General features: G+C 41.7%; 1 protein-coding gene across 1 annotated transcript in view; it reads left to right on the top strand.

The window, feature by feature from the left end:
- The window catches only part of TMEM117 (transmembrane protein 117), a 496249-nt gene that overhangs the window by 21551 nt on the left and 462572 nt on the right, over nucleotides 1–12126 (top strand). The gene's annotated exons all lie outside the window — the stretch shown is intronic.

The following is a 12126-nucleotide window of genomic DNA, read 5'->3' as shown; positions in this document are numbered from 1 at the left end:
TTTCTTTCTTTCTTTCTTTCTTTCTTTTCTCTTTTCTTTTCTTTTCTTTTCTTTTCTTTTCTTTTCTTTTCTTTTCTTTTCTTTTCTTTTCTTTTCTTTTCTTTTCTTTTCTTTTCTTTTCTTTTCTTTTCTTTTCTTTCTTTTCTTTCTTCATGAGATACACACAGAGAGAGAGGCAGAGACATAGGCAGCCAGAGAAGAAGGCTCCCTGTGGGGAGCCTGATGCAGGATTAGATCCTGGGATGGGGGATCATGCCCTGAGCCCAAGGCAGTTCCCCCATCACTGAGCAACCCAGGTGTCCCCCCCCGCTTTTTTTTAAAGATTTTTCACTTCAGTAATCTTTGCCCCCAATGTGGGGCTCAAACTCACAACCCTAAGATCAAGAGTCTCAGGCTCTAATGACTAAGCCAGCCAGGTCCCCTGAGATTTTCCTTTTCTTGCTGTTAAATCTTTTTTTTTTTTTTTGTATATTTTTCTATTGGAGTTCAATTTGCCAATATATAGCATAACATCTAGTGCTCATCCCATCAAGTGCCCCACTCAGTGCCCGTCACCCAGTCACCCCGTCCCCCTCCCCCCCTCCCTTTCCACCACCCCTTGTTCCTTTCCCAGAGTTAGGTGTCTCTCATGTTCCGTCACCCTCACTGATATTTCCTACTCATTTTCTCTCCTTTCCCCTTTATTCCCTTTCGTTATTTTTTATATTCCCCAAAAGAGCGAGACCATGTAATGTTTGTCCTTCTCCGTTGACTTATTTCACTCAGCATAATACCCTACAGTTCTATCCACATCGAAGCAAATGGTGGGTATTTGTCGTTTCTAATGGCTGAGTAATATTCCATTGTATACATTCTTGCTGTTAAATCTTGCAGAAAAACTCTCAAGGATTAATAAAACTTCTGTTTTGCAGACTTAAATAAATTCATGATTAGCGCTTTTTCTGTAATGATGTAACATGGGTCAATGATGGGACAAAATTAATGTTAATAGTTTTATAGGTAGCTGTAGCTCAGTATTTATGACTGTTGTACGTCTAAGAAGCCCTTTAACTTTTCCCATTATGTTTCACAAATATTTTAGGAAAAAATTATAGGTTATCATGGTAGTTTAGAATTAAGGAAATTTTTTTTAAGTTCTCTACATGTATCTCACTTAAAGGTAGTACACCGATTTTGGAACAAGGGATTCATACACAAAGAAACCTGTGGGTTCAACAGAGCAGATCACAAATTAATATAAAGTGATATACAAGTAAAATGCCACTAAAACAAGTGGTAAAATTTATTTTCATAGTAATCTTGTTATATTACATGTTACTCTTGTGAATCCTTCCATATCTCTAGACAAAACTTGTGGTTCAGTACTCTGTGTCCTCATAAAAATACTTATTCTTTAGTTTCTTTCTTTTTTTTTTTTTTATTCTTTAGTTTCTATACTGTAGTATGATGATGGTATGTTTAACTGTCTTTTTCTCTATAGGATAATCAAGGATGATGTTCTCCTAGCTATTCCTTTGATAGAGGGCAAATGATTGTTGAAAGGATGAATGAAATATTGCTTGAAGCACCAATTCATGGAAATTCAAAAATACTTTTTCTCTACAGAAAATTCTACTTAATAGCAGTAATTCTGATAATGTTAGACCTATTGTTAGACCTATTCTACAAACTGAATCCACATAATATTTTTAAGAGATCCTGAGTAAAAGTCATGGAACCAGAGGGTGTGATGACATTTTTCTATTAAAAGACTGAAAAAGTATAGAGATTTTATTGTAAAAATGTGGGGTCTTTCACTAGCACTGGTATTCACTGGAATGAAAGTTAAAGATATATTAAGAAGGAAATAGATGTGTCAGGATATATCAGATATAATATTTATACTATTTCATTTAATCCTCACGGTGCTCCAGAAGGTATATATTATCAACCAAGTATTTCAGATGAGGTTATCTGTCTCAGAGTGTGTAGCAAAGCAGGATTTGTACCCAGACTCTTAAAACTACCTTCTTTCCATTACACTACGCATCTACTCAAGGTAAAAGATAAGATGATCAGAAAAGGGGCAGCCTGGGTGGCTCAGCAGTTTAGCACTGCCTTTGGCCCAGGGCCTGCTCCTGGAGACCCTGGATTGAGTCGAGCTTGCTTCTCCCTGCATGGAGCCTGCTTCTCCCTCTGCCTGTGTCTCTGCCTCTCTTTGTGTGTCTTTCAGGAATAAATAAATAAAATCTTTAAAAATAATTTGAAAATAATTTTTAAAAAAAGATGATCTTTTTAGGTAAGGCTGAAAACTATATCAAAAAAATTATGTGAGTGAAAAAACATTTTTTTGTATGCCCATAGTGAGTTAATTGGAGTACCTTCCAAATCAATTGAAATGCTAATTTTCAGTTGTTTTCCTGTTATTGCAGATAAGAAACATTCTGCGCCAGCTTTGTTGTTTTAAGTAACAAATTACTTACATTAATATACACATTCTCAGAGCACTAAAACGCTAAGAAATAGATGCAAAAGTCTAGCATTGATTTTTCAGAAATAGTGATCAGCCCATTAGCTAAGGTTTGTGGATATAGGGGAAACAGAACAGACGTGAGGGAGTTCGTTCTTACAGGGAGGAACAAGCTTTTCAAATTCCTCTCATCAATAAAGTCCATCAAATTCACATTTAGAATCCAGCCCTCCACAGACCTAGGGAAACATTCTGGTTAAACAAGCCTGTGCTGCTCCCTCCCAGAAAAAGGGCGATTTCACTGAGGTGTGAGGAGCTTGCTGGAGATCATTCTGGGGAACCCTGGTGTCCGGCTGAGATGTGGTTGAAGAATGTAGATGGAATGCAGAAGTGTCAGTGTCAGTGCTAGATGTCACGTTGACAGAGCTGAGTGCTGCTCCAGGCAGCTGCACCAGTTCTCTCCATATGCCCTGAGATACTGGTCACCACGGCTCTAAGAATCACAGGATAAAACCAGCAGACAAACTGGGGTCTGTTTCACATGGTTTCCCCAAACTATGTGCCATGCTGAGGGGGACTTTGGGATTGTTAAGAAAAAAACTACAGGCCCACGATGGAGCCAGCCACTTTTACCAGGCTGAGCCACCAAATTGGGGCTTAATACTTAACCTGATTGTAGTTTTCAGCCTCTCCCTGAAATATGGTCTTCGGTGGTTGGTTAGGAATTTTCTGGTCAGCACCAATGGGGTAATGTGTCATATAGGCCCTCTCCATCCTCCTCCTCCAAAGGAAGAGGAGCTAATACACTCAGGAAAACCCCCTGTCTTTACTACCAAGGGAAGGTGACCTTGCCTGGAACAATGCTTTTCTTTTGCTAATAACTTGCCCTGCCCTCCTTCCTATAAAAACCTTCCATTTTGTATAACTCCTGGGAACTCCCTTCTACCTGCAGATGGAATGCTATCTAATTCTCGAATTGCTTGATAAAGCCAATTAGATCTTCAGATTTACTCCAGTTGGATTTTTGTTCTGTAACAGGATCCGTGACAAGAGAGGCTGGTGTGGAGACTGGGATGCAGGGTGGGTGTGAGGGAAGCCGAGACAATAAAGCCCCATGATAGTGTGCATTAGAGGCTGTGGCCTGGTGGGTAACCTAGAGATCTGCAAAAGGCCTTGTTGGAGGAGCCATTTGCCATTCAAGAATGTAGGCCTACCAAGGCCAGTTCTTCAAATTTTCATAAGAAGTGACAAGTTGAATTTTTTAAAAATGTGAAATGTACTGGTTTCAAAATATTCACAACTAAGTTAAAGTATTAAAGTAGTGAGAGAGTCAGAGAAAATAATCCACAGACCAAACTGCCTCCCTGCCTCCCCACTCTGTTTGGAAGCTTTGGTGTAGGGCAGCTATTTGGGATTCTGGAGGGAAAGGGCCTACCTCATTCCCTCTTTGAGATACCAATTTCCTTGGCCTGGGATGGGCCCCAAGCATCAGATTATCCTAATGTGAAGTCTAGGTTGAACCCTACCGAGTAAGTGGTATGAAGTGACTGGATACCAAGTACCCCAGGGCCATATCAACAGGGCTTCCCCAGCCTTTTCTCCTATGTGCGTCTCACACAACGTTATCTGTAGAGTCATAACATCAAAAGTTCCCTCTACCCGTGTTTCTCTGACCTACAAGTGTGTAGTTATCACTCAGGAGCTTATTAAAATGGAGGCTACTAATTTCCACTGCAGGAGATTCTGATTCAGTGAGTGGATTCTGAAATTTGCTCTTAACACCCACCTTAGTTTACTGTAACACAGATGGTCTGGAGACCACACTTCAGAAACACTGACTCATCATGGATGCTGTGACTGGCACATCTGTTATTTCAGCTCTAACTTCTTGCCTAACTTCTAGATCTATAGTTACAGCTATGTACCGTTAAGGAAATTTCTACCATCTTTACCTGGATCTCTCAAATTTATTGTCTGCATCCAAAGTGTTACTGTCCTTCAAAGCCTGCACACAGACTTATATTTCTATATTTCTTATCTCATCGAAATTTATCATCATCCACTTAATTGCCCAAGCTAGAGATTGGCATTAGCACCTTTGGTGGGTGGGGACTGGCTTGGAGTATGCAGCGGGTACCAGCATGCCTTACCAAGTAGCTGCTTTCTTATCCAAGTCTTGCCATGTCTGTGTCGTTGTTTTACCCTAGGCTTTCTAAGTATAATCCAGTTCTTCTGGGACTAACCAATAATAACAAGAGCCTGATTTACTGAGGTTGGCTCTGTGTCAGGCCCTCTTCTAAGTGTTTCACATGTATTAGTCCAATTTTTCATGAAGCCATTGAATCCCCTGTTGTGCTCTGGCAGCTCAGTATCTCCTGAAGCTGGATCTCTCCTCCATATTTCCAATTGTCTCTGGGACATCTGCTTCAGAATCAAAGGTGTCATCTTCTAGCAATGATACCACCCATCTAACCGCAAACTCCAGGGTCTAGGATCCCTGCTATTGTTTTCTGCTCATGATTCCAGGGATATTGAGGTTGCCCAACTTGGAATCACTTTGAACCTATTTCCTTAGCTATGGTAAGTCGGGTTGTTGCCTACCCTAAAACAATAGAACGCTTCTGTCAGAAGGGCATTTGGAGATTGTCTGGTTCTATTTCCCTACTTTATAGATTTGGAAATTGAGGCCTAGAACCATAAAGTGATTGGCTAAAGGTAAGGGAGGAGTGTGGATTAGAACTGGGGATCAAACCTAAGTTTTCTGTTTGCAAGTCCATTGCTGGAATGCAAGCCCCGTCTTAGCAGATCTACATGGCCCTGGAATTTTTGTCTGTTTATTTCCTGTCTGTGCTTCCTAGACTAGGGTGCAGTAACTGCGAATGACTACACCACGGATGCATCAATCTGTGGCTGGCTGGCAATGCAATGACCAGAATACCCTTTGACATCAAGAACTATGGTTATAATTGTAGGATGAAAATGTTGAATGCAGTACATGTACTATTTAGCACCCCTCGCAAAGATACAATGGAGGCAATAGATAGAAAGTTGTGACAGCAAGAGCTAGCCTAATTATTCTGTCCAAATGTCCCATGAAAGAAGCTCATCTTGGCCACTCTTTCTAAAATTTTGACCCATATATTTTTTTGATTCTGTAATTCTACCTACTTTCTTCATAAAACATCTCATCGTCTAAAATTCTATCATGATAAATTTTGTGTTTACCATCTAAATACTCACTAGATTAATCTCCATGAGAGCAGGGGCTTTGTGTTTTTCATCACCGTAAGGCCAGCACTTGGAAGTGTCTGACACAGAAGAGCTTCCTGAAAACGATGGTTTTACATTTTGGAATGGAAGCTTCAATAACAGGCAACACCTTGCCATTTGGAGGCCTGATATATACTTCCACAAAGAGAAGCAAAATAAAGACCCAGTGCTGTGCAAGGCTGGAGTCAGGATGCAAGAGATTTGGAAAACACCATTGGAAGGGATATTTATAAAAAATAATCTTTATCTTAAGTAAATGACTTCTCCTGGGTTCTTTGATCCTATATTGATGGAATAACCCACTATTGTAGGTAGAATTATTACATTTAGACAGGGGATACTTGCTTATTTACAAATGTAAATGGAGTAGATTGAACAGTGTCCCCACAAAATTCATGTCCACCCAGTACTTCAGAATCTTTTTTTTTTTTTTTTTTAAGATTTATTCATGAGAGACACACAGAGAGAGGCAGACACATAGGCAGAGGGAGAAGCAGGCTCCTTGCAGGAAGCCCAAAGTGGAACTCCATCCCTGGGCCCTGGGATCACGAACTGAGCCGAAGGCAGATGCTCAGAGCCACTCAGGTGCCCCAAACTTCAGAATTTGATTTGATTTGGGAAATAGGGTCTTTGTAGATACAACTAATTAAGGATCTTGAGACGAAATCACCCTGGGTGTGAGGTGAGTCCTAACTCTGATGACTGGTGTCTATAAGAAAAGGGAGATGGAAATTTTAACACACAGAGACACAGAAGAGAAGGTGATGTGAAGGTGGGTGCAAAGATTGGAGTGAGGCATCTTTACGCTGAGGAACACCAGGAGCCACCAGCAGCTGGGAGAGGAAAGGAAGTCTTCTCTTCCAGAGCCCTCAGAGCATGGCCCTGTTGACACTGGGATTTCAGACTTCTGGCCCCCAGAACTGTGAGAAAATACATTTCTGTTGCCATAAGCTACTACTGTTTGTGGCAATTTGTTATGGAAGCAAGAAACAAATACGGTGAGTACAGGAGATATTTGCTTACTCGTGGAAGGGAGGATGTGTGGATCCTACCATAGATAAATTACCTCACAATACTGCAAAGTTAAGGATTGTGACACCTAACACCTATGAGGGCTAACTTGGAGCAGATGATGGATGCTGTCTGTGAAACTCAGTTTTCTAAATGACACCCTAAGACTCAGAGGAATGGGCGAAGCAGGCCTCCAAGTTGAGTGGCCACCATGGAGGAGGCGACCCCAACAGTGAAAGAAAGCCTTCCAAGTCCCTTCTTTATTTCTTCCTACAAACTAGGGAGGTGGAAGGTGGGGAGATTTGCTCCCTCTAGCCCATGAGCGAGGCAGGGAGATCAGCCCTTCCAGTCTGGGGGCGGGTGGGCAGGGTGAGGCTTACTGTTTCTCATTTCATGGGTACCTGAAAATATGACCGATATCTTCAAATACAACAGTAAATCATTTTCATTTCTTATACTTTAAAATTCCTGGCGCCAAGTATTTCTTTTCCCTTCCCTTTACTGTCCCTCATCCTGTCTCCCTGCCCCCACCCCCTTACTGCTAAAAGGGCTGGAACTGAGGAGTCCCTTCTCAACACCCTAGCTTTCTCTACTTCCCCGAATGCCACATTTCATGGTCCTGTGACTACCTGCCCCTGCGAAGGGACCAGAGAATTCCTGCCTCTCCCCCTTTCCCAGGCTGCTTTTCTTTAGCCCCTCTCACTACTTTCTCTGCTCCCATCTTCCCTGTCTTCCTCTCCCTCTTCAGCATTTAGTTTTGCCAACCTCTAGGGAAGGAGCACTGTTCTGGGTTGTCCCATTTGCCTGTTTCCCTTTTCTGCTTGTCTAAATTCTCCTTATCCTTCAGTGTTTGTCTCAAGCTTCTTCTTCCATCTGGTCTTCTAGAGCAACTCCTAAGGACAGTTTTAGCTCTCCTTTACAAATTTTTATAGCCCTTACGGTCAGTTATATGCATTTGGCCCCAATCATACATCCCTTGTATTATTATTGATGGTGATTAGAAGATACTTCTTGTCTGCTCATTTAGATCATGAGTTTCCTGAGGAAGCAGACACACTGTATTTATCTTTGAAACCTCAGCATCTTGCAGTGCTTTGATGGTCTAGGTGCTCTGGATATGCTTATTGATTAGGTGGCGTATTTGGTACTTCTAGATGAAATCAGGAGCTCTGGAAGGCCAATAAATTTTTGTGTTCCCTGGAATCAAGCCTCCTCCCTTTGGGCGAGGTCTGTCAAACTGGTCTAAGTGGGTCTGTTGGAAACTTGAAGAAGGAAAAAGACCATTTGTTTTAGGAGAAACCAAGCAGGAAGAAAAGAAAGGTCAGCTCAAAACTGCCCAAAGGCAAATATGCCATTTGAAACCAGTAGTCACATTCCTGCGGATGAAGTCATCACTAGTCACAATCAATCACTACTGCCTGGAAGGGGGCATTGGTCAGTTTTTAGGGCCTCTGTGTACGTAGGAGTGGGCTGTGGGGCAGCGGAGAAAGTAAGGAGGAACTGAAGGGAGTGGTCAAGTAAACAATTGCCCCTCTCCCTCCTCATAAGAGGAAGGGTTCTTCGAAGGAACAACTATTGCATTTATGAAGATTCTTAGGACCGTGTATGAATCAGGGGTGATGCTGACCACCAAACAGGTGACGGCTCTACTTCTGCTATGACTGCTAGCTCGCCCTCTCTTTGCATGACTCCCTTGCTTTAAAAACTGTACATAAAAATCTCTTTGTCCAGCCACTTGCAGGATAAAGGAAAGGCTAGGTGAATTGGGCCTTTGAAACTAGTGAAAGAAACTATGGGACACGTAGAATATTAGCAGGGCAGAGAGGAAATGAATGACAATGATAATACAAAGAACATTTATGGAGAACTTAACATGGACAGACCATGTTAAAAAATGTTAAAAAAAATCTAACAAATATTAAAAGTGTAATGCACATTAGTTAATCCCTCTAACAACCTTTGAGGCATGTGCCATTACTGTAGAGAGAGGTTAAGTAATTTGCTCACTATCGCATTGCCACTATGTACATGGTTGGACCAGGATTCCAGAGCTCGGGCTCTAATATTTCAAGTAGTAGACATGCGATGAGCATCTTTTCCCAAGAAAAATTCAGGACATGGGACTAAAATATATTAGTGCATATTGAGTACAATAGAACTAGACATTTGCAATTAGGATTCTTGAGGGACATGCTGGCGGTAAAGTCACAGGCCTTTAAATACCAAAAAGAAATTATGTTCAAATTTCTGTTCTTGCATCCTTGGCAATAAGGAAATTATGCTGTTTATATTTGGAGTGTGCAATTAGCATTGTCCTGATTGACCTATTGGAAGTTAAAAATAGTTTTGCTTAGAGTCCACCAAATCACTAATGAAAGTGTTTCCTGATAGACTTGCTAGAGATTACTGATGCTTCTTGGCTATAGCTTCCCTTTGCCATTTAGAGAGGATGTAGTTTGGCTATAATCAACGTTTTTACCAATTTTTGAAATGCATATTGAGCTTGTCTTTTTCTTCTTTAAAAACACAGAGTGTAACTGTATCACTAACCTACTGGGATATGTGTGGTGAACTGAGACATATTGTCTCATGTGGTTACTTCTGATTTCTGCACTTTGGGGTCAGATTTTACAAAGGAATTATATGTAAACAAGACACTTTTTAAAGCCCGTCTGCAAGGTTGACTTTGTATGTGGAGGTGGAGTAGACAGATGGTAGATAGTGTGATCTGAGAGTTTCCTATCACTGTCCTGACACTGAAGCTATGGCAAATTTGCTGATCTCATCTGTGGAAAAGAAATGGGGAAAAAAATGGTTTGGGTTACAGTATGGATGGGTTGAGTGGGAGATCTGAAGCTCTGCCATCTTGGTTTCTTCCTGAGGCTTCTATCTATACCATTTCTAAGAGTACTGGCCAACACTAGAGAAAAGGTTAATGTCTGTGAGTAAGCAATCACCCTCTGTGTACCAGACCAACAGATTTTGGCCATGAGAAAAGTTTTCTTGGAACATTAATGGGAAGGAAGAATGACCTTTTTTTTTTTTTTAAGATTTTATTTATTTATTCATGAGAGACACAGAGAGAGAGGCAGAGACACAGGCAGAGGGAGAAGCAGGCTCCATGCAGGGAGCCTGATGTGGGACTCGATCCCGGAGTCTCCAGGATCAGGCCCTGGGCTGAAGGCAGCGCTAAACCGCTGAGCCACCCGGGTTGCCCCAGGAAGAATGATCTTTATGGACCACCTATCATGTACTTGACACTGTATAGGTATCTTACACACATTAGGGCATTTTATATCTCCCAGCAGGTCTGTGTGGTCACGCCTGCGATGGAAAGTAACTGGAGAATGGGGAGCACGATAGCCTAATCCTAAGTAGATCTGACTTTGTACAGGCCAAATGACCTTTGTTGGAACCCCTGAGTCCATATCCAGATCTAACATCTTACCACTTTAATGGGGCAGAAAGGGAGATCTAGAGATTCTTATTGAAATTTTATAGTAGTTGTAGCTAGGGTTGTAATGGAACAGAATTCACACCAACACCAATAATCCCTATTTTTGGGTCTCCTAACTGTAAAACCCACATCCCTTTCCTGGTACATGAGGAGGAAGTATAAGATAATGTGGATTAGCAAGTCATACTGTGGGCCTTCTGATCCTTACTCCACCTCTCTGGCTAGTTATGAAGTCTTCACATGTCTCTTTTCTGGAAGGCAAACATGGAAGTGATACTAATAACATCAATCCCCAGATCTACTGCAGAGATGAAACATTTTGATACATGGAATGGGCCTGGGAGATAGCAAGCCTTCAATAAGGTGAACTTTTATCACTACATGTTATTGTGACAAAGATTAAGTGTAGAGGCTGTTCCCCTGCCTGGTCTGTAGGTAGGGCTGGACTGGAGATCCTTGTTGGCTCAAAAAGCAAAGGGCACAATCTTCTTGGTCAGTGGCAAAAGGGAGCACGTATATTGAAGAAAATCTTGGTCATTTCAACATTTTGTCCCAGAGAGTTGTATTCTTTAAACCTTGAGGTCTCTCAACTAAGAGCAAATAGTAAACACTGGTTGAGCTTACTCTTAAATTATTATTAAAGAGAGTGAGATCATATGTTAAGAAGACAGGGATTCAGGGGATTCCTGGGTGGCTCAGCGGTTTAGTGCCTGCCTTTGGCCCAGGGCGTGATCCTGGGGTCCCGGGATCGAGTCCCACAACGGGCTCCCTACTTGGAGCCTGCTTCTCCCTCTGCTTGTGTCTCTGCCTCTGTGTGTGTGTGTGTGTGTGTGTGTGTGTCTGGTGGGTAAATAAATAAAATCTTAAAAAAAAAAAAAAAAAAGAAGACCGGGATCCAAAGGTAGGGAAAACAAGTCACCATGTAACCGAGGACAGGCATTTCAGTTTTAATTAACTGAAGTCCATTCTAGCAGACACCATATAAGTCCACTAATTGTGGAGCGAGTGCTATCTCTCAAGTAGACAAAAGAGAAGCTGCTTATTAATATGTGCCCACTATCCTCTGAAACACAGTATGTCTTACAGACTTCTGATGACGGAAAAGGGCCTCTGTTTTGTTTTAAGTTTTTCTTTTTTTTGGGGGGGAGCGGGATGTGTTAACAAGCCACACACATCAGCATTATGCTGCATAATTTGTGAAGCTTTCATACTTTCCAGTTTCAACTGACTGAAGACTCCTTGCTTTAAATGAAGATACAAGGAAAATATAGCACACGGAACCCATGTTAGACAGTTACACAGTTTAATAGTCCTTTGGAAATTAATCCTGATTATAATTACAAAAACGGTAGGCTCTAATAATCTCTGGAATTAATCTACTCTTTACTGAGCCATTACTATAGTTCACTACATTCGGTGTTGAGGATGCAACAGCCGAGTACGATTTGTGTCTCTCCCTTCAAAAGAGTTCATGGCTTAGTGGGGGAGGAAAAGGCATTGCCAAAAGTACAGCCAATATAAGAAGTGTCATCGTAGCACATGCAAAGGGCTAGCACAGGAAACAGCTCTGTCTGGGAAAGCTTGTGAAAGCTTCACTAAGGAGAATCTTAACAAGCTAAGAATTCCACAAGATCATCACAAACTACAGTACAGTAGCTCCACGTGGAATAAATTCTTAGAAGATAGAACAGAGGTCAAAGCTAGTGAGAAGCATGGCAGTGAACTCCCAGCTGTGTCCCTGTAGTTTAGCTACGCTGCAGGACTTGGGAGTGGCCTTCTCTGCCCCATCTCAAAATCTGCTGACATCTCAGCTCTCCCTCTCGCTACCCAGGCACTCCTGAATCATGCTGCCATTGGGAGGGAGGCTATTTTTCTCCTCAGAAGTTTGCTACCGTAGGCATATGGGAATGATCCCATTTTCCATCTGACTATTCCAACT

This window comes from Canis lupus, chromosome 25 (assembly GCF_048164855.1).
Source record: "Canis lupus baileyi chromosome 25, mCanLup2.hap1, whole genome shotgun sequence".
In the NCBI taxonomy this organism is placed as follows: domain Eukaryota; kingdom Metazoa; phylum Chordata; class Mammalia; order Carnivora; family Canidae; genus Canis; species Canis lupus.
This window is presented reverse-complemented; position numbering and strand designations above follow the sequence as displayed.